Source organism: Carassius carassius, chromosome 22, assembly GCF_963082965.1.
Source record: "Carassius carassius chromosome 22, fCarCar2.1, whole genome shotgun sequence".
Taxonomy (NCBI): domain Eukaryota; kingdom Metazoa; phylum Chordata; class Actinopteri; order Cypriniformes; family Cyprinidae; genus Carassius; species Carassius carassius.
The window spans coordinates 22,440,608-22,463,252 of NC_081776.1; the positions used below are offsets into that span (position 1 = coordinate 22,440,608).

General features: G+C 45.1%; 9 non-coding genes across 9 annotated transcripts; 5 read left to right on the forward strand and 4 right to left on the reverse strand.

Annotated features, from left to right (window-relative positions):
* Window positions 1-1,564: 1,564 nt before the first annotated feature.
* Window positions 1,565-1,638, forward strand: trnam-cau (transfer RNA methionine (anticodon CAU)). Its single transcript has one exon. It is a non-coding gene; the product is annotated as a tRNA-Met (tRNA).
* Window positions 1,639-12,365: 10,727 nt separating this feature from the next.
* On the forward strand, window positions 12,366-12,439 carry trnam-cau (transfer RNA methionine (anticodon CAU)). The gene has a single exon. It is a non-coding gene; the product is annotated as a tRNA-Met (tRNA).
* A 3,400-nt stretch (window positions 12,440-15,839) lies between these two features.
* On the reverse strand, window positions 15,840-15,922 carry trnal-cag (transfer RNA leucine (anticodon CAG)). The gene has a single exon. It is a non-coding gene; the product is annotated as a tRNA-Leu (tRNA).
* Window positions 15,923-16,018: 96 nt separating this feature from the next.
* On the forward strand, window positions 16,019-16,092 carry trnam-cau (transfer RNA methionine (anticodon CAU)). Its single transcript has one exon. It is a non-coding gene; the product is annotated as a tRNA-Met (tRNA).
* Window positions 16,093-17,297: 1,205 nt separating this feature from the next.
* On the reverse strand, window positions 17,298-17,380 carry trnal-cag (transfer RNA leucine (anticodon CAG)). Its single transcript has one exon. It is a non-coding gene; the product is annotated as a tRNA-Leu (tRNA).
* A 96-nt stretch (window positions 17,381-17,476) lies between these two features.
* trnam-cau (transfer RNA methionine (anticodon CAU)) lies at window positions 17,477-17,550 on the forward strand. The gene has a single exon. It is a non-coding gene; the product is annotated as a tRNA-Met (tRNA).
* Window positions 17,551-19,491: 1,941 nt separating this feature from the next.
* On the reverse strand, window positions 19,492-19,574 carry trnal-cag (transfer RNA leucine (anticodon CAG)). Its single transcript has one exon. It is a non-coding gene; the product is annotated as a tRNA-Leu (tRNA).
* Window positions 19,575-21,687: 2,113 nt separating this feature from the next.
* On the reverse strand, window positions 21,688-21,770 carry trnal-cag (transfer RNA leucine (anticodon CAG)). The gene has a single exon. It is a non-coding gene; the product is annotated as a tRNA-Leu (tRNA).
* Window positions 21,771-21,866: 96 nt separating this feature from the next.
* trnam-cau (transfer RNA methionine (anticodon CAU)) lies at window positions 21,867-21,940 on the forward strand. The gene has a single exon. It is a non-coding gene; the product is annotated as a tRNA-Met (tRNA).
* The last annotated feature ends 705 nt before the right edge of the window (window positions 21,941-22,645 follow it).

Here is a 22,645-nt window from a genome sequence, read left to right on the forward strand (position 1 = left end):
CACTGGCCCGGTCCTGCAGATTTGCCTTATACAGAGTTCGGAAGATTAGACCCTTCCGATCAGAGCAGGCCACACAACTCCTTGTCGAAGCTCTTTGTTTTCTCCAGACTGGGCTACTGTTATGCTCCCTTGGCGGGTCTTCCGGCACGTACTATCAAGCCTCTGCAACTGATCCAGGATGCAGCAGCGAGAGTGGTCTTAAACGAGCCAAAGAAAGCCCACGTCACACCTCTCTTCATAATTTTGCACTGGCTACCAATAGCTGTTCGCATCAGATTCAAGATACTGATGTTTGCCTACAAGATAACCACTGGCTCTGCAGCAATATACCTAAAGTCGCTGGTTCAGACCTACGCTTGCGTTCTGCAAGTGAACGACGCCTCGTCGTTCCAGGGACTGAGTTTGACACCCGTGGATTAGAAAGAAAGGGTGAGGTTCTCTGTCCCCTTCCGTGTGGGTTTCCCTGTGTCTCCTGGGGGCAAAAGGCCACAGCTCCTCTTCAGGGCAGGTGAAATGATGTTTTGTGGAAAACTGTGAGGTTCCAGGTAAATTCCCTGAATCTCATCCAGGGACATTGCGTGTAGACCCGTGCCATCCTTTTATATACAATGAAGTGAAAATTCTGCATTCATGCTGGCTAACACTGAATGAAGGCAGTAATAGCATCCCTCTCATATTCATGTAACACATGGCCACATCCTCCTGAGGTTTTGTGAAGTTTCAAAGGCCATATTGCTGCACTGGCCCAGTCCTGCAGATTTGCCTTATACAAAGTTCGGAAGATTAGACCCTTCCGATCAGAGCAGGCCACACAACTCCTTGTCCAAGCTCTTTGTTTTCTCCAGACTGGGCTACTGTTATGCTCCCTTGGCGGGTCTTCCGGCACGTACTATCAAGCCTCTGCAACTGATCCAGGATGAAGCAGCGAGAGTGGTCTTAAATGAGCCAAAGAAAGCCCACGTCACACCTCTCTTCATAATTTTGCACTGGCTACCAATAGCTGTTCGCATCAGATTCAAGATACTGATGTTTGCCTACAAGATAACCACTGGCTCTGCAGCAATATACCTAAAGTCGCTGGTTCAGACCTATGCTTGCGTTCTGCAAGTGAATGACGCCTCGTGGTGCCATCCCAAAGAGGCACAAAATCACTCTCAAGGACCTTTTCCTGGACTGTTCCCAGCTGGTGGATCGGCTTGCCTATCTCAATTCGAGCAGCGGAGGCTTTAACCATTTTCAAAAAGTGTCTAATAACTCATCCTTGTCTTCAACGCCTACCCAATGAATACTAGCATTTGCCAAATGCTGTGTTTTTTCAAAGTTAACGCCCTGCTGGCTCAACGTAGCAGAAGACTGAAGTCTCTGTCTGCAGCCAAAGGATAGATCTGTCAGAAGTGGGATTCGAACCCATGCCTCCAGGGTAGACTGCGACCTGACGCAGCGCTTTAGACCGCTCGGCCATCCTGACACACTTGGTTGGCTAGGGATGGCCTGTTGGAGCCACACCTGAATGCACGGATCTAGAAGCTACTTATTCTCTGTTTGGGCGCCCTTCATCCCACAAGCCTCTTTGGTGCAGTTAGGCAGCGCATCAGTCTCATAATCTGAAGGTCGTGAGTTCGAGCCTCACATGGGGCAGAGTGGTGCTTTTTTTCTGATTACTGAGAGTGCTTAGACCAGGGGTATCAAACTAAATTCCTTTAGGGCCCGAGCCCTGTAGAGTGTTGTTCCAACCCTTCTCAAACACACAAGGCATGTAGTTTTCAAATGAGCCTGAAGGCCATGATTAGTTGGATCAGGTGTGTTCAATCAGGCTTGAATCTAAACTCTGCAGGTCTCCGGCCTTCCAGGGACTGAGTTTGACACCCGTGGCTTAGAAAGAAAGAGTGAGGTTCTCTGTCCCCTTCCGTGTGGGTTCCCTGTGTCTCCTGGGGGCAAAAGGCCACAGCTCCTCTTCAGGGCAGGTGAAATGATGTTTTGTGGAAAACTGTGAGGTTCCAGGTAAATTCCCTGAATCTCATCCAGCGACATTGCGTGTAGACCCGTGCCATCCTTTTATATACAATGAAGTGAAAATTCTGCATTCATGCTGGCTAACACTGAATGAAGGCAGTAATAGCATCCCTCTCATATTCATGTAACACATGGCCACATCCTCCTGAGGTTTTGTGAAGTTTCAAAGGCCATATTGCTGCACTGGCCCGGTCCTGCAGATTTGCCTTATACAAAGTTCGGAAGATTAGACCCTTCCGATCAGAGCAGGCCACACAACTCCTTGTCGAAGCTCTTTGTTTTCTCCAGACTGGGCTACTGTTATGCTCCCTTGGCGGGTCTTCCGGCACGTACTATCAAGCCTCTGCAACTGATCCAGGATGCAGCAGCGAGAGTGGTCTTAAACGAGCCAAAGAAAGCCCACGTCACACCTCTCTTCATAATTTTGCACTGGCTACCAATAGCTGTTCGCATCAGATTCAAGATACTGATGTTTGCCTACAAGATAACCACTGGCTCTGCAGCAATATACCTAAAGTCGCTGGTTCAGACCTATGCTTGCGTTCTGCAAGTGAACGACGCCTCGTGGTGCCATCCCAAAGAGGCACAAAATCACTCTCAAGGACCTTTTCCTGGACTGTTCCCAGCTGGTGGATCGGCTTGCCTATCTCAATTCAATCAGCGGAGGCTTTAACCATTTTCAAAAAGTGTCTAAAAACTCATCCTTGTCTTCAACGCCTGCCCAATGAATACTAGCATTTGCCAAATGCTGTGTTTTGTTAACGTCCTGCTGGCTCAACGTAGCAGAAGACTGAAGTCTCTGTCTGCAGCCAAAGGATAGATCTGTCAGAAGTGGGATTCGAACCCACTCCTTCAGGGGAGACTGCGACCTGAGCGCTAGCTGACGAAGGATGGTCTGACAATATTTCAGAAATGTTGAGCAATGTCGAACTGCGCAGCCAATCTCATCGAAGCGCTATGACATTTGGACCAATCGCGTCGAAGCGCCTTAACATTTCCAGCCAATCAAAAAGCACAATTCATAACATTCTCTTGACATTCGTGACATTTGGCCAATCAGAGAGCAGGGGGATGTCGACGGCACGTTTCCGCGTATCACCGCTAGGTGGAGGGGTCAGCTCTTCTACTCAGGTGTCAATCAAGTTGCCGAACCGTGCCGAAGTTGTACGAAAGAATGACATCATCCTCAGGGGGCATGTCAGAGGTAAAAAAGGTTCATTACTGAAGTTCGTGACCTATGATCAGGGTCATTGTCGCGTAGTTCGACATAAAAAGTGGTACGAGATTTATCAAAGGGTGAGTGTTTGTTACCTTTGCATGATAGAGAAATAAAAAATAATAATAATCATAATCGAACATTATTAGTATCTTTGTTTAATGTATTTGCATAAGAGAACAACACATCAGGCTTCAGAACAAACATTTACCTGGTCCCATTCATTTGAACGATGTAATGTGATGGCTGTGTTATGTTATGGCTAACAACAGAGTAAACCAGAGTGTGTCATAATTGTTTATAGACATTTATGTAATGTTGCAGGTATTTTGAGAAATGTTCCTCTCTTGTATCTTTCTCCTCTAAACAGAGATACCAGTTGTAACATTATATATAAGATAAATGTGACTTGTGTCCTAGAAATTAATCAATGAATGAATAAATATATGAATTTAATGAAGTACTTTATGCTCTCTTAAGGGACTCACTTGTATTGTGCATTATATTTGTTATAATGCTTACAGACAGAGAAATGTCAGATGCTGTTTCGTGGCCAAACAACCTTGCTTGGAGGTGTGCTGAAATGCATCTGTGGTTTTCAAACTCCAAAGGTAACATTAATGTAGCAAGTGTTTTTTATTAGTATATTTACTGAAAAGGTTTCTTTCTGAATTATGTATTAAAGTGTTTTTTTTCTTTTGTTTTTTATTTGGTCGTCTTAAGCCTCTACTGGACCCGCACAAAGGGTGGTGGAAGAACCTCATGCTGCTGAAACAGCAAAGAAGGCCATGGAGCAGAGTCAGCCTGACCCCCAGCCTCTGCCCCTGCCCCTAGTCTACTGCACCTGTGGAAGCAAGAGTTGCAACACAATTTTCAATGGTAAGAATTACTATTTAACTTTTTTAATAATACCACTTAAGTATGAGCTCAATTAAAATTCAAGAAAGTTCAGAACGTAAGAAGAAGAAAAAAAGAAAAAGCAAGAATGCTATGAGATGCTGGCTGACCTACTAATTGTCACCCCTCTTGTACAGTGGGGGCACCTGTTGTCTGCTGAATGGTCAGTTTGAATATCTCAGATTTGGTTTAAGTCACATGGTCAAGGATAAATGTAGAATGTAACCTGTCTGCTTTCTCTCTTTCATCTCTGGGCTTTACTCTTGGATTGTCCTCTTCCTCTCTAACTGAGCTCTGCCTGGGTTGAAGGTCACTGAGCTAGACTCATGTCCCTCATGGCATCTCTCTCAATACTTCTCATGTGTTAAAGCTACATTATCTTTCTTTCTCAATCTCAGGTAACATTCCACATAGACGCTGGCTATTATTAGCTGTACACATATTAACAATTATTCCATCATGCAAATACTTTGTAGTAATTTCAAGAGTCAATACTGCTAATAAATCATTCCTCTTATGGATGACACTTCTATTCAGAAAGAAATGTTTTTAAAAACCTGCATTTACTTAAAATAGTAATATTAATATAAATAATAATTCTTGCTATTATAACACATTCTGTCTTCTCACATTTTTGGTTTACCAAACCAAGATTTACTTGCTCTCACATTGCTGCAGCAAAGCCAAATCTTAGCGTGGCCAGGAGACCCTCTCAGGTTGAAGACCAGCCCAGCGCAACAGTGTCTAGTGCCTCTATACCAAGCAGTACTGTCCTCTGTAAGTAATGGCATAATCTATAAAGTATTCTATGAAGACACATTTCACGTTTCATTCTGTACGAATTATTAAACTTGTACAAATTTTTTTAATACCAGAAAACCATATTTTTGCCGATGTTTCAGGGTGTGCCAGTGTTCCAGGGTCTGCAAATGGTTCAAAGACTGTCAGCTGTCCATAGGATGCCACTGTTACAGCCTACAGTTGTAAAGAGCACCAATTCACAACCAGCTGCCAATCCACAAACCATGCCCAAGAGACCCTACAAGGCAAACACTTGCAGGAAGTGTGGACAATTCAAAACCAGTGCAACGGGACATACCCAGTACAGGGGCAAGGTGTACTGTCCACAGACTGAGAACGTTACAAAAGAACAGTGGTTAGAGGAAATGCGGAGAACTGTTCCCAAATAATGTATACACTGTATATTTGTATTTATTGTTGTGTGTATATAGTTGTTTAAATATAGTTCACTATTGTTAATATTTGTGTTTAACATTATTTTATTTAACTTTATTTACTGCTTTTTTAATCCTATTTAACTTTTACTTTTACCTTTTTAATTTATTGTTTGAAAACTTAATTTAATATTCATTACTGTTCTGTTAGCATAATTGTAAAATAAATAAAAAAACAAATTGAGATGCTTTTGGATTTCTACATTTATTTTCCTTTTATTTCCCTTTTAATTAATTAATTTTTTTTTTAAACTTATATAAATTTAATTTGTTTAATATACATTAATGTTATGTTGGCATAATTGTAAAAAAAAGAAGAGAATTATTGCTTTTTTATTTGTACTTTAGTAAACATTTCATCAGTACACTGCAACAATAGAACGTATTCCTAAAAAGATAATTTGCACTTTGTCATTTGTCACAGACATTTTTCAGCATAATAATGACTATTTTTTGCATCCTTTTTTAATTAGAAATGACAGATTTGAAGGTGTCTTGAATGAATGTAACCTTAAAAATAATCTGATTTAATATCAATAAAATAACAACTAATAAAATGCTTAAATATGAATACAACTACAAATAATATGCTTAATCAGAATAAAAATTAATACAACAACTACTAAATAACTAATAATAACAAAACACATTTCCATTGGTGTATTAAATTTAATGAAAAAAAATATCAAACAAACCACATATATACATTTAATTAACCTTGAAACTTTATTTATTTAAAGCAATTAACAATATTACAAAAAGTTGTCTTTAGCTGGATTCGAACCCGAGTCGAGGGGAGCACCTGCAATAGAAAACAGTGTAATATAAATGCGCGAATTTACCGCAAGAAGAAACCGGAAGATGTATCACTGCGCGCATGCTAAGGAAGATCGGTCTTTGAATGTCAAATTTTACCCTTTCTTTTCTTCATTTTTTCTTTCTCTTCTTCCCCTTCTCTTTTTCTTACTTCCCTCTTTTCTTCCCTTCTTCCCCGTCTTTGACAGACTATTGTTCCCCAGCTTGAATCACAAGTGGATTGGCAAAAGGCTTTTCAAAATTGGATCCAAAGGAAAGCCAGCACTTCGTGATGACCTCCAGCTCTGGTATTACCCCCCACAGCCAGCACTTATTTACAATCAGGCTCCAGCTCCAGACAGATTCTTTTGTCATTCTCTTCTGCTGTGGATGCCATACAAGCTGTGGAGGGTTAAGGTTCTCTGTCCCAATCCAGCCTGCGGACAACATCAGCTGACAGGAGGTGGTCTGCACAAAAGGGCACGGCAGGTTCTAGACATTGACAGAACATACAATATGGTCACAGAAACTTGCATGTGTCCTGGAGTCAGACTGTCCTGCAACAGCTAGATCTGGGCCATCGCTCTGAGTTTCAGGTCATCCTCACGCGGAAGTAAGTACACTTTCATTCCTCATCCAGTTGTTAGCCCATCATCACGTGTGTGTATGTATGCAAATACTTTACAATCAAATATCTAAAATATATGAATGTGTGGATTTTGCTTTTCCTAAGGTACGCCTGTGATATGCGGGTCATCAGGCTCTAGCGTGAGCGTGGCTTAGGCAATAGTCCCACGCGGGTGATAAAGCAGCTGCGTGAAAACCACAGCGAGCAGTGGCTCCATCGTCTGGCCCGGTACACCACCCAATGTGTTGACTTCCTCAATCAACCCGGGGTGATGCCAGTAAAATTCCAGGAGCCCCCAGAGCCTACGGTGGTGCCAAGCTGCAAGTGGTTGCTCACCATTTACAGCCAAGACATTCTGACCAGGCTGGATGAAATCCATGCAAGGATAACATCCACCTATGGCTCTGTCTTGAAGATGGATTCTACTAAAAAGGTTAGTTGTGGATTTGTTTATTAATGGTGTTTATATACCAGCATGGCACTGTATCTGTATTTTACATGGTGTGATGTTTGATTTATATTTACAGCATGCTTCATATCATCTCTTATTACAGATCACCAAGAAGCTGGCTGGGACAGCGAGGGGAACGAGACTCTGGCTTACCTCTGTTGGCAACGAGTTTGGTCAGGTGCTCATAAGTGTGCTGACAGCCCAGGAAGGAGCAGGACTTGACATGATGGTAGACGGTCTGGTCAAAAGATACCAGCAGGCTGGTGTAAATCCACCTTCTGTGTTGTACGTGGACTGTGGGTGCTGCAGCGAGGTGAGCGAGAGCAAGCTGAAAACCAGGTTTAGGGGCTGGCCAGATCTCATGATACGCTGGGACATCTGTCTTTTTATGCGCAGGATTGCCTTGGGGTGTACAACTGATGCCCAGCATCTTTGAATGGGATGCAGCTGACGTCTCTATCCTTCGCAAAGCAAAGAGAGAGCTGTTGATGTCCCAGGGTTGGCCTGCGCTGACAGATGAAGATGTAAACAAGCATCTGACCAGAGAGGAGCTGGCTCTACATTGCCGGAGGAGGACCCGTGGAGAGGAGACTACCATGCTTCTCCTTGAACAACTGTTGACAGAGCTCCTGAGCAGCAAGGGCAATGACTCTCTGGGTGTTCCTCTCTTGGATCGAGAAAGGATGGAGCACATCTGGTGTGTCCAAAAGAAGCACATCAAGTGTATCCAAGACCCTCTTGGTGTTTCCCTCTATACTGAGACCGGGAGCTTAACCAAGGGAGGTGTGCTTCTGAAGATTTACAGATGTGCCAGAGGCTCCACTTCTCTTGACTCCTTTCTTTTACACCTTAACCGTTTCATCCCAAGTATTATTTGTCGAACACACACTGCATATGCAAAGAAAGAACATTTAAGTTTCTGTGTTTAACATTCCCTAAAAACTGTTGTCTGTTTACAGGGAGCAGTGCAAACCGTCTGAACTTTCAGATTTATTTGTTGGAGGGTCTACACAGGTGGAACCAGGATCGGGAGGCAGCTTCCATGTCATCGGAGCCATCAGCTTTACGCAGCTACACAGGAGAACTTGTTCACTGTGTAAACAGCAATTATGAAAAGCTGTTTGGCAGGAAAGTGGTCCCCACGTTTTGTCCCCCTGCACGTTACACTGGTAAAATAATTTATTTGTGACGAGTGGGGCGGGGCCGAGGGACATGGGAGCTAGGCCGGGGGAGTGATTGGAGATGAACTACACCTGTTCGACCCACCGGTCTCGAGGCCCATGGAGGAGATGGAAGGATATAAAACTGGAGCGACGACAGTGAAGGACGAGAGAGGACCAGGCCTGGGCTTTTAGTTGTGTTTTGGGTTTTATTTGCGCGCACCAGTCGTCCGTGAGGGGCTGGTGCGCTGTTTTTGTGTTTATTTTGTTATTAAAATGTTTTGGATTGTCCGCCGGTTCCCGCCTCCTTTTTCCAGATGAATATGAAGGTTTATATCGTTACATTATTATTGTTAATTAACTTGCAATTCCCGTGTAATCTCAGTCAATATTTTATTTAAGCCTATACAGTGTACTTTGTATCTGTATTTTTTAACTATAAACTATCAACATGATCAACTTTTTTTTTCTTGAAACATGCCCTCTGTCATCTGATCGATATTTTCTTTCAAGTAAAAGGCCTTTCAGTGTAATTGTACAAACATCTACCTTCAACTCATATATCACGTCATTTTGCTGTGGAATCTTTTTTATTAGAAAGTAGTTATTTTTTAGAAAGAATAACTTGATTGTTATTAGTAATATTTGGTGACCATTTACTGTACTGAAGTTACTTTGGTTTACTTGATTAGAAAAGTCAAGTTACATGTAAGTATCAAATACGCTCATCAGCCTTTTGAGTAATTTTATTTGTATGTATCTCAGTCATCATTGTATTGTATTGCTTTGTTTTGGCCCCACAGTTATAGGTTTATGGCCTTTCTTTTTCTTTTTCTCCTCTACTATGATCTCCATGTTCTCACACTATTACACTATATGAACTACTACAAAGGCCTTATGTATCAAATATGTTGCACAACAATTGTATTTAATTCCTATTTATTGTTTTTATTCCAGGTGAGCTCATTGGAGTGCAGTATCTGTTCCAGCAGACTGGTCAGGCACTGCAGGACATGAACCCAGACTCTGAAGAGACGGCAGAACTCATCGAGGATCTTAATGTGGAGGAGCGAGATGAAGATGAGGGCTTCTGTGATGTCAGCGAGGATCACACCATTGCAGATCCTGAGGATGTTCTGTCACCTCCCTCCTCCACTCTGACACTGGGTTCTTCCACAGTGGTCACCAGCAGTGACACGGCTGTACTGGGTTCCACATCCCCTTCACTGGTCCCTGACCTTACACCTTCTCCATCAACTGGACCCTCGGGGACTGCTGTCCCACCTTTTCCCTCTGAAACATCTGCTTCACCACTCTCCTCAGAGCCAGAGGATGCTGGTCAGGATGATGATGACGATGAAGAAACTGTAAGTGCCACTCCTCTGTATTTCTTTCAAATAAACTACATTAAATTAAAATAAGGATTGATCAACATATACTTCTTGCTACTGCTTTATATCCAGACTTTGCTCAGATTTTAAACTAAAGTCATTAGTAGGCAACAAAGATGCATCAAATCAGTTTTATTTAGTTAGTGCTTTGTACTATACAGATTGTGTTAAACAGCAACACAGCAATTGAACTAGTTATGGAACTATGCATTAAACAAATGTGATTATTATTTGTGCTTGTTTTCTTAATAGGCTTTTGACTACCAAAATGTCCCGGGATACCAACATGTGGACAAGCTGGCAGAATATTTGGTGGAGCTCCGGGGTCACACAGCCCTTAGCCTGACAAATCAGGAAGCCAGCACCATAATTGAACTTTGGCAGAACCTGGCTGACCAGGACAAGCAACGGGTGGTGTATGCAGCTCGACACCAGAAGAGACTGCTGAGTGGACGCTTCAGAGTACCAAAGAGGCCCACTAAAACCCCAGTAGTGGAGAGCACCACCAGAAGTGTGCTGGGAGAAAGCAGCACAACTGCTCAGTGGCCTGACTGTTGCCGTCTGGTGGAGACCATCTTCATCAGGCTTTGCAATATCCACCCAAGCCCCAAAAGAAAAGGCAAGGGAACGCTGTCGAGATGGTCTCTAATCCTCCAGGATTACAGGAGGATAAGGCAGCTTGTACTGGGCAACAGCTTGGTGATGCAACCTCAATGCAGCTGGTGGAGGTTAACCAGAATACCCTGATTCAGTGGTATAACAACAGACAGAAAAAGCAGGAACTGTCTGTGCTGATTCAGGGCATTCAGTTGCCTCAGCCCCTCCCTGAAGCTCAGGAACCTCTCCAGGCTGCCAAACGCCTACGGACTGAGCCAGAACAACCAGGGGAGCAGCACCAGTACAAGCTACCAGAGAGCACAGCAGGTCAGGCAAAGCAGAGGCACACTCCTACTGGACGACCTCCTCTCAGACCCAAGGCACCAACACAGACTCCTATGTTTGGTTACGCCATCAGCACCTGGAGCATCAGTGCAGATGGTACACAATATACTTATACCTGTAGCACCAGGTTTCCAGGGTGTGCCAATGCTTCAGGATGTGCCAGTGTTCCAGTGCATGCCAATGGCTCAAAGACTGCCAATGGTCCAGGGCATGCCAATGGTCCAGAGGATGCCAATGGTTCAGGGAATGCCACTGTTACAGCCTACAGTTGTGCAGGGCACAAGTTCACAACCAGCTGCCAATCCGCAAACCATGCCTAAGAGACCCTACAAGAGAACTGTAGAGGCGAACACTTGCAAGAAGTGCGGACATTTCAAAACCAGTGCAACGGGACATAGCCAGTACAGGGGCAAAGTATACTGCCCACAGTCTGAGACTGTTACAAAAGAACAGTGGTTGGAGGAAATGCGGAGAACTGTTCCCAAATAATGTATATATTTTTATTTATTGTAGTGTGTATATAGTTGTTTAAATATAGTTCACAATAGTTAATATTTGTGTTGAACATTATTTAATATTTTATTTACTGCTTTTTAAAAACCTATTTAACTTATTTGTGTTTGTATTTAAAACTGTACTTACTGTTTTATTTACCTTTTTAATTTATTGTTTGTAAAACTTATTGAATTGAATATTTATTACTGTTCGTTAGCATTTTTTTCCCTTTTATTTTCCTTTTGATTTAAAGTTGTTTTAAAACTTATTTACAATTTTATTTGTTTAATATTTATTACTGTTTTATAGGCATAATTGTAAAAATAAAATAATAATTGGCAAATGACTGCTTTTTTTGTAATTTGCACTTTTATATAACCATTTTATCAGTACACTGCAAAAATAAAACGTGTCTACAAAAAGTAATTTGCATTTTTCATTTGTCACAGACATTTTCCAGCAAATTAATATTTTCATCTTTAATTAGAAATGACAGATTTGAATGTTTCTTGAATAAATGTAAGAAAAAAAATCCTTAATCAGAATAAATATCAATACAACTGCAATAATAATATGCTTAATCAGAATAAAAATTAATACAACAACTACTAATTAACTAATAATAACAAAACACATTTCCATTGGTGTACTTACATTTTAATGAAAAAAAAATATCAAACAAAGCACATATATACATTTAATTAACATTGAAACATCATTTATTTAAAGCAATTAACAATATTACAAAAAGTTGTCTTTAGCTGGATTCGACCCCGGGTCGTGGGGAGCACCTGCAATAGGAAACAGTGTAATATAAATGCGCGAATTTAACGCAAGAAGAAACCTGAAGATGTATCACTGCGCGCATGCTAAGGAAGATTGGGCTTTGAACGTCAAATTTCACCCTTTCTTTTCTTCATTTTTTCTTTCTCTTCTTCCCCTTCTCTTTTTCTTCCTTCCCTCTTTTCTTCCCTTCTTCCCCATCTTTGACGGACTATTGTTCCCCAGCTTGAACGCAGCGCCATAGACCGCTCAGCCATCCTGACACCCTTGATTGGCTAGGGATGGCCTGTTGGAGCCACACCTGAATGCAAGGATCTAGAAGCTACTTATTCTCTGTTTGGGCGCTCTTCAGCCCACAAGCCTCGTTGGCGCAGTTAGGCAGCGCGTCAGTCTCATAATCTGAAGGTCGTGAGTTCGAGCCTCACACGGGGCAGAGTGGTGCTTTTTTTCTGATCACTGAGAGCGCTTAGACCAGGGGTATCAAACTAAATTCCTTTAGGGCCCGAGCCCTGTAGAGTGTTGTTCCAACCCTTCTCAAACACACAAGGCATGTAGTTTTCAAATGAGCCTGAAGGCCATGATTAGTTGGATCAGGTGTGTTCAATCAGGCTTGAATCTAAACTCTGCAGGTCTCCGGCCTTCCAGGGACTGAGTTTGACACCCGTGGCTTAGAAAGAAAGAGTGAGGTTCTCTCTCCCCTTCCGTGTGGGTTTCCCTGTGTCTCCTGGGGGCAAAAGGCCACAGCTCCTCTTCAGGGCAGCTGAAATGATGTTTTGTGGAAAACTGTGAGGTTCTAGGTAAATTCCCTGAATCTCATCCAGCGACATTGCGTGTAGATCCGTGCCATCCTTTTATATACAATGAAGTGAAAATTCTGCATTCATGCTGGCTAACACTGAATGAAGGCAGTAATAGCATCCCTCTCATATTCATGTAACACATGGCCACATCCTCCTGAGGTTTTGTGAAGTTTCAAAGGCCATATTGCTGCACTGGCCCGGTCCTGCAGATTTGCCTTATACAAAGTTCGGAAGATTAGACCCTTCCGATCAGAGCAGGCCACACAATTCCTTGTCCAAGCTCTTTGTTTTCTCCAGACTGGGCTACTGTTATGCTCCCTTGGCGGGTCTTCCGGCACGTACTATCAAGCCTCTGCAACTGATCCAGGATGCAGCAGCAAGAGTGGTCTTAAACGAGCCAAAGAAAGCCCACGTCACACCTCTCTTCATAATTTTGCACTGGCTACCAATAGCTGTTCGCATCAGATTCAAGATACTGATGTTTGCCTACAAGATAACCACTGGCTCTGCAGCAATATACCTAAAGTCGCTGGTTCAGACCTATGCTTGCGTTCTGCAAGTTAACGACGCCTCGTGGTGCCATCCCAAAGAGGCACAAAATCACTCTCAATGACCTTTTCCTGGACTGTTCCCAGCTGGTGGATCGGCTTGCCTATCTCAATTCGAGCAGTGGAGGCTTTAACCATTTTCAAAAAGTGTCTAAAAACTCATCCTTGTCTTCAACGCCTACCCAATGAATACTAGCATTTGCCAAATGCTGTGTTTTGTCAAAGTTAACGCCCTGCTGGCTCAACGTAGCAGAAGACTGAAGTCTCTGTCTGCAGCCAAAGGATAGATCTGTCAGAAGTGGGATTCGAACCCTCACCTCCAGGGGATACTGCGACCTGTACGTAGCACCTTAGACCCCTCGGCCATCCTGACACCCTTGATTGGCTAGCGATGGCCTGTTGGAGCCACACCTGAATGCAAGGATCTAGAAGCTACTTATTCTCTGTTTGGGCGCTCTTCAGCCTACAAGCCTCTTTGGTGCAGTTAGGCAGTGCATCAGTCTCATAATCTGATTGTCGTGAGTTCGAGCCTCACACGGGGCAGAGTGGTGCTTTTTTCTGATCACTGAGAGTGCTTAGACCAGGGGTATCAAACTAAATTCCTTTAGGGCCCGAGCCCTGTAGAGTGTTGTTCCAACCCTTCTCAAAAACACAAGGCATGTAGTTTTCAAATGAGCCTGAAGGCCATGATTAGTTGGATCAGGTGTGCTCAATCAGGCTTGAATCTAAACTCTGCAGGTCTCCGGCCTTCCAGGGACTGAGTTTGACACCCGTTGCTTAGAAAGAAAGAGTGAGGTTCTCTGTCCCCTTCCGTGTGGGTTCCCTGTGTCTCCTGGGGGCAAAAGGCCACAGCTCCTCTTCAGGGCAGGTGAAATGATGTTTTGTGGAAAACTGTGAGGTTCCAGGTAAATTCCCTGAATCTCATCCAGCGACATTGCGTGTAGACCGGTGCCATCCTTTTATATACAATGAAGTGAAAATTCTGCATTCATGCTGGCTAACACTGAATGAAGGCAGTAATAGCATCCCTCTCATATTCATGTAACACATGGCCACATCCTCCTGAGGTTTTGTGAAGTTTCAAAGGCCATATTGCTGCACTGGCCCGGTCCTGCAGATTTGCCTTATACAAAGTTCGGAAGATTAGACCCTTCCGATCAGAGCAGGCCACACAACTCCTTGTCGAAGCTCTTTGTTTTCTCCAGACTGGGCTACTGTTATGCTCCCTTGGCGGGTCTTCCGGCACGTACTATCAAGCCTCTGCAACTGATCCAGGATGCAGCAGCGAGAGTGGTCTTAAACGAGCCAAAGAAAGCCCACGTCACACCTCTCTTCATAATTTTGCACTGGCTACCAATAGCTGTTCGCATCAGATTCAAGATACTGATGTTTGCCTACAAGATAACCACTGGCTCTGCAGCAATATACCTAAAGTCGCTGGTTCAGACCTATGCTTGCGTTCTGCAAGTGAACGACGCCTCGTCGTTCCAGGGACTGAGTTTGACACCCGTGGCTAAGAAAGAAAGAGTGAGGTTCTCTGTCCCCTTCCGTGTGGGTTTCCCTGTGTCTCCTGGGGGCAAAATCCCACAGCTCCTCTTCAGGGCAGGTGAAATGAGGTTTAGTGGAAAACTGTGAGGTTCCAGGTAATTTCCCTGAATCTCATCCAGCGACATTGCGTGTAGACCCGTGCCATCCTTTCATATACAATGAAGTGAAAATTCTGCATTCATGCTGGCTAACACTGCATGAAGGCAGTAATAGAATCCCTCTCATATTCATGTAACACATGGCCACGTCGTCCTGAGATTTTTGTGAAGTTTCAAAGGCCATATTGCTGCACTGGCCCGGTCCTGCAGATTTGCCTTATACAACGTTCGGGAGATTAGAACCTTCCGATCAGAGCAGGCCACACAACTCCTTGTCCAAGCTCTTTGTTTTCTCCAGACTGGGCTACTGTTATGCTCCCTTGGCGGGTCTTCCGGCACGTACTATCAAGCCTCTGCAACTGATCCAGGATGCAGCAGCGAGAGTGGTCTTAAACGAGCCAAAGAAAGCCCACGTCACACCTCCCTTCATAATTTTGCACTGGCTACCAATAGCTGTTCGCATCAGATTCAAGATACTGATGTTTGCCTACAAGATAACCACTGGCTCTGCAGCAATATACCTAAAGTCGCTGGTTCAGACCTATGCTTGCGTTCTGCAAGTGAATGACGCCTCGTGGTGCCATCCCAAAGAGGCACAAAATCACTCTCAAGGACCTTTTCCTGGACTGTTCCCAGCTGGTGGATCGGCTTGCCTATCTCAATTCGGGCAGCGGAGGCTTTAACCATTTTCAAAAAGTGTCTAAAAACTCATCCTTGTCTTCAACGCCTGCCCAATGAATACTAGCATTTGCCAAATGCTGTGTTTTGTCAAAGTTAACGCCCTGCTGGCTCAACGTAGCAGAAGACCTAAGTCTCTGTCTGCAGCCAAAGGATAGATCTGTCAGAAGTGGGATTCGAACCCACGCCTCCAGGGGAGACTGCGACCTGAACACAGCGCCTTAGACCGCTCGTCCATCCTGACACCCTTTATTGGCTAGGGATGGCCTGTTGGAGCCACACCTGAATGCACGGATCTAGAAGCTACTTATTCTCTGTTTGTGCACTCTTTAGCTCACAAGCCTCGTTGGCGCAGTTAGGCAGCGCGTCAGTCTCATAATCTGAAGGTCGTGAGTTCGAGCCTCACATGGGGCAGAGTGGTGCTTTTTTTCTGATCACTGAGAGCGCTTAGACCAGGTGTATCAAACTAAATTCCTTTAAGGCCCGAGCCCTGTAGAGTGTTGTTCCAAACCTTCTCAAACACACAAGGCATGTAGTTTTCAAATGAGCCTGAAGGCCATGATTAGTTGGATCAGGTGTGTTCAATCAGGCTTGAATCTAAACTCTGCAGGTCTCCGGCCTTCCAGGGACTGAGTTTGACACCCGTGGCTTAGAAAGAAAGAGTGAGGTTCTCTGTCCCCTTCCGTGTGGGTTTCCCTGTGTCTCCTGGGGGAAAAAGGCCACAGCTCCTCTTCAGGGCAGGTGAAATGATGTTTTGTAGAAAACTGTGAGGTTCCAGGTAAATTCCCTGAATCTCATCCAGCGACATTGTGTGTAGACCCGTGCCATCCTTTTATATACAATGAAGTGAAAATTCTGCATTCATGCTGGCTAACAATGAATGAAGGCAGTAATAGCATCCCTCTCATATTCATGTAACACATGGCCACATCCTCCTGAGGTTTTGTGAAGTTTCAAATGCCATATTGCTGCACTGGCCCGGTCCTGCAGATTTGCCTTATACAAAGTTCGGAAGATTAGACCCTTCCGATCAGAGCAGGCCACATAACTCCTTGTCCAAGCTCTTTGTTTTCTCCAGACTGGTCTACTGTTATGCTCCCTTGGCGTGTCTTCCGGCACGTACTATCAAGCCTCTGCAACTGATCCAGGATGCTGCAGCGAGAGTGGTCTTCAACGAGCCAAAGAAAGCCCACGTCACACCTCTCTTCATAATTTTGCACTGGCTACCAATAGCTGTTCGCATCAGATTCAAGATACTGATGTTTGCCTACAAGATAACCACTGGCTCTGCAGCAATATACCTAAAGTCGCTGGTTCAGACCTATGCTTCCGTTCTGCAAGTGAACGACGCCTCGTGGTGCCATCCCAAAGAGGCACAAAATCACTGTCAAGGACCTTTTCCTGGACTGTGCCCAGCTGGTGGATCGGCTTGCCTATCTCAATTCAATCAGCGGAGGCTTTAACCATTTTCAAAAAGTGTCTAAAAACTCATCCTTGTCTTCAATGCCTGCCCAATGAATACTAGCATTTGCCAAATGCTGTGTTTTGTCAAAGTTAACACCCTGCTGGCTCAACGTAGCAGAAGACTGAAGTCTCTGTCTGCAGCCAAAGGATAGATCTGTCAGAAGTGGGATTCGAACCCAAGCCTCCAGGGGAGACTGCGACCTGAACGCAGCGCCTTAGACCGCTCGGCCATCCTGACACCCTTTCTTGGCTAGGGATGGCCTGTTGGAGCCACACCTGAATGCAAGGATCTAGAAGCTACTTATTCTCTGTTTGGGCGTCCTTTAGCCCACAAGCCTCGTTGGCGCAGTTAGGCAGCGCGTCAGTCTCATAATCTGAAGGTCATGAGTTCGAGCCTCACACGGGGCAGAGTGGTGCTTTTTTCTGATCACTGAGAGCGCTTAGACCAGGGGTATCAAACTAAATTCCTTTAGGGCCCGAGCCCTGTAGAGTGTTCTTCCAACCCTTCTCAAACACACAAGGCATGTAGTTTTCAAATGAGCCTGAAGGCCATGATTAGTTGGATCAGGTGTGTTCAATCAGGCTTGAATCTAAACTCTGCAGGTCTCCGGCCTTCCAGGGACTGAGTTTGACACCTGTGGCTTAGAAAGAAAGAGTGAGGTTCTCTGTCCCCTTCCGTGTGGGTTTCCCTGTGTCTCCTGGGGGCAAAAGGCCACAGCTCCTCTTCAGGGCAGGTGAAATGATGTTTTGTGGAAAACTGTGAGGTTCCAGGTAAATTCCCTGAATTTCATCCAGCGACATTGCGTGTAGACCCGTGCCATCCTTTTATATACAATGAAGTGAAAATTCTGCATTCATGCTGGCTAACACTGAATGAAGGCAGTAATAGAATCCCTCTCATATTCATGTAACACATGGCCACATCCTCCTGAGGTTTTGTGAAGTTTCAAAGGATATATTGCTGCACTGGCCCGGTCCTGCAGATTTGCCTTATACAAAGTTCGGAAGATTAGACCCTTCCGATCAGAGCAGGCCACACAACTCCTTGTCCAAGCTCTTTGTTTTCTCCAGACTGGGCTACTGTTATGCTCCCTTGGTGGGTCTTCCGGCACATACTATCAAGCCTCTGCAACTGAACCAGGATGCAGCAGCGAGAGTGGTCTTAAACGAGCCAAAGAAAGCCCACGTCACACCTCCATTCATAATTTTGCACTGGCTACCAATAGCTGTTCGCATCAGATTCAAGATACTGATGTTTGCCTACAAGATAACCACTGGCTCTGCAGCAATATACCTAAAGTCGCTGGTTCAGACCTATGCTTGCGTTCTGCAAGTGAACGACGCCTCGTCGTTCCAGGGACTGAGTTTGACACCCGTGGCTAAGAAAGAAAGAGTGAGGTTCTCTGTCCCCTTCCGTGTGGGTTTCCCTGTGTCTCCTGGGGGCAAAATGCCACAGCTCCTCTTCAGGGCAGGTGAAATGATGTTTTGTGGAAAACTGTGAGGTTCCAGGTAAATTCCCTGAATCTCATCCAGCGACATTGCGTGTAGACCCGTGCCATCCTTTCATATACTATGAAGTGAAAATTCTGCATTCATGCTGGCTAACAATGCATGAAGGCAGTAATAGAATCCCTCTCATATTCATGTAACATATGGCCACGTCGTCCTGAGGTTTTGTGAAGTTTCAAAGGCCATATTGCTGCACTGGCCCGGTCCTGCAGATTTGCCTTATACAACGTTCGGGAGATTAGACCCTTCCGATCAGAGCAGGCCACACAACTCCTTGTCCAAGCGCTTTGTTTTCTCCAGACTGGGCTACTGTTATGCTCCCTTGGCGTGTCTTCCGGCACGTACTATCAAGCCTCTGCAACTGATCCAGGATGCAGCACCGAGAGTGGTCTTCAACGAGCCAAAGAAAGCCCACGCACACCTCTCTTCATAATTTTGCACTGTCTACCAATAGCTGTTCGCATCAGATTCAAGATACTGATGTTTGCCTACAAGATAACCACTGGCTCTGCAGCAATATACCTAAAGTCGCTGGTTCAGACCTATGCTTCCGTTCTGCAAGTGAATGACGCCTCGTGGTGCCATCCCAAAGAGGCACAAAATCACTGTCAAGGACCTTTTCCTGGACTGTGCCCAGCTGGTGGATCGGCTTGCCTATCTCAATTCGAGCAGCGGAGGCTTTAACCATTTTCAAAAAGTGTCTAAAAACTCATCCTTGTCTTCAATGCCTGCCCAATGAATACTAGCATTTGCCAAATGCTGTGTTTTGTCAAAGTTAACACCCTGCTGGCTCAACGTAGCAGAAGACTGAAGTCTCTGTCTGCAGCCAAAGGATAGATCTGTCAGAAGTGGGATTCGAACCCACGCCTCCAGGGGAGACTGCAACCTGAACGCAGCGCCTTAGACCGCTTGGCCATCCTGACACCCTTTCTTGCCTAGGGATGGCCTGTTGGAGCCACACCTGAATGCAAGGATCTAGAAGCTACTTATTCTCTGCTTGGGCGCCCTTTAGCCCACAAGCCTCGTTGGCGCAGTTAGGCACCTCGTCAGTCTCATAATCTGAAGGTCGTGAGTTCGAGTCTCACACGGGGCAGAGTGGTGCTTTTTTTCTGATCACTGAGAGCGCTTAGACCAGGGGTATCAAACTAAATTCCTTTAGGGCCCGAGCCCTGTAGAGTGTTGTTCCAACCCTTCTCAAACGCACAAGGCATGTAGTTTTCAAATGAGCCTGAAGGCCATGATTAGTTGAATCAGGTGTGTTCAATCAGGCTTGAATCTTAACTCTGCAGGTCTCCGGCCTTCCAGGGACTGAGTTTGACACCCGTGGCTTAGAAAGAAAGAGTGAGGTTCTCTGTCCCCTTCCGTGTGGGTTTCACTGTGTCTCCTGGGGGCAAAAGGCCACAGCTCCTCTTCAGGGCAGGTGAAATAATGTTTTGTGGAAAACTGTGAGGTTCCAGGTAAATTCCCTGAATCTCATCCAGCGACATTGCGTGTAGACCCGTGCCATCCTTTTATATACAATGAAGTGAAAATTCTGCATTCATGCTGGCTAACACTGAATGAAGGCAGTAATAGAATCCCTCTCATATTCATGTAACACATGGCCACATCCTCCTGAGGTTTTGTGAAGTTTCAAAGGATATATTGCTGCACTGGCCCGGTCCTGCAGATTTGCCTTATACAAAGTTCGGAAGATTAGACCCTTCCGATCAGAGCAGGCCACACAACTCCTTGTCCAAGCTCTTTGTTTTCTCCAGACTGGGCTACTGTTATGCTCCCTTGGTGGGTCTTCCGGCACATACTATCAAGCCTCTGCAACTGAACCAGGATGCAGCAGCGAGAGTGGTCTTAAACGAGCCAAAGAAAGCCCACGTCACACCTCCATTCATAATTTTGCACTGGCTACCAATAGCTGTTCGCATCAGATTCAAGATACTGATGTTTGCCTACAAGATAACCACTGGCTCTGCAGCAATATACCTAAAGTCGCTGGTTCAGACCTATGCTTGCGTTCTGCAAGTGAACGACGCCTCGTCGTTCCAGGGACTGAGTTTGACACCCGTGGCTAAGAAAGAAAGAGTGAGGTTCTCTGTCCCCTTCCGTGTGGGTTTCCCTGTGTCTCCTGGGGGCAAAATGCCACAGCTCCTCTTCAGGGCAGGTGAAATGATGTTTTGTGGAAAACTGTGAGGTTCCAGGTAAATTCCCTGAATCTCATCCAGCGACATTGCGTGTAGACCCGTGCCATCCTTTCATATACTATGAAGTGAAAATTCTGCATTCATGCTGGCTAACAATGCATGAAGGCAGTAATAGAATCCCTCTCATATTCATGTAACACATGGCCACATCCTCCTGAGGTTTTGTGAAGTTTCAAAGGCCATATTGCTGCACTGGCCCGGTCTTGCAGATTTGCCTTATACAAAGTTCGGAAGATTAGACCCTTCCGATCCGAGCAGGCCACACAACTCCTTGTCCAAGCTCTTTGTTTTCTCCAGACTGGGCTACTGTTATGCTCCCTTGGCGGGTCTTCCGGCACGTACTATCAAGCCTCTGCAACTGATCCAGGATGCAGCAGCGAGAGTGGTCTTCAACGAGCCAAAGAAAACCCACGTCACACCTCTCTTCATAATTTTGCACTGGCTACCAATAGCTGTTCGCATCAGATTCAAGATACTGATGTTTGCCTACAAGATAACCACTGGCTCTGCAGCTATATACCTAAAGTCGCTGGTTCAGACCTATGCTTGCGTTCTGCAAGTGAACGACGCCTCGTGGTGCCATCCCAAAGAGGCACAAAATCACTCTCAAGGACCTTTTCCTGGACTGTTCCCAGCTGGTGGATCGGCTTGCCTATCTCAATTCAATCAGCGGAGGCTTTAACCATTTTCAAAAAGTGTCTAAAAACTCATCCTTGTCTTCAACGCCTGCCCAATGAATACTAGCATTTGCCAAATGCTGTGTTTTGTCAAAGTTAACGCCCTGCTGGCTCAACGTAGCAGAAGACCTAAGTCTCTGTCTGCAGCCAAAGGATAGATCTGTCAGAAGTGGGATTCGAACCCACACCTCCAGGGGAGACTGCGACCTGAACGCAGCGCCTTAGACTGCTCGGCCATCCTGACACACTTGGTTGGCTAGGGATGGCCTGTTGGAGCCACACCTGAATGCATGGATCTAGAAGCTACTTATTCTCTGTTTGGGCGCCCTTTAGCCCACAAGCCTCATTGGCGCAGTTAGGCAGCGCGTCAGTCTCATAATCTGAAGGTCGTGAGTTCGATCCTCACAAGGGGCAGAGTGGTGCTTTTTTCTGATCACTGAGAGCGCTTAGACCAGGGCTGTCAAACTGAATTCCTTTAGGGCCCGAGCCCTGTAGAGTGTTCTTCCAACCCTTCTCAAACACACAAGGCATGTAGTTTTCAAATGAGCCTGAAGGCCATGATTAGTTGGATCAGGTGTGTTCAATCAGGCTTGAATCTAAACTCTGCAGGTCTCCGGCCTTCCAGGGACTGAGTTTGACACCCGTGGCTTAGAAAGAAAGAGTGAGGTTCTCTGTCCCCTTCCGTGTGGGTTTCCCTGTGTCTCCTGGGGGCAAAAGGCCACAGCTCCTCTTCAGGGAAGGTGAAATGATGTTTTGTGGAAAACTGTGAGGTTCCAGGTAAATTCCCTGAATCTCATCCAGCGACATTGCGTGTAGACCCGTGCCATCCTTTTGTATACAATGAAGTGAAAATTCTGCATTCATGCTGGCTAACACTGAATGAAGGCAGTAATAGCATCCCTCTCATATTCATGTAACACATGGCCACATCCTCCTGAGGTTTTGTGAAGTTTCAAAGGCCATATTGCTGCACTGGCTCGGTCTTGCAGATTTGCCTTATACAAAGTTCGGAAGATTAGACCCTTCCGATCAGAGCAGGCCACACAACTCCTTGTCCAAGCTCTTTGTTTTCTCCAGACTGGGCTACTGTTATGCTCCCTTGGCGGGTTTTCCGGCACG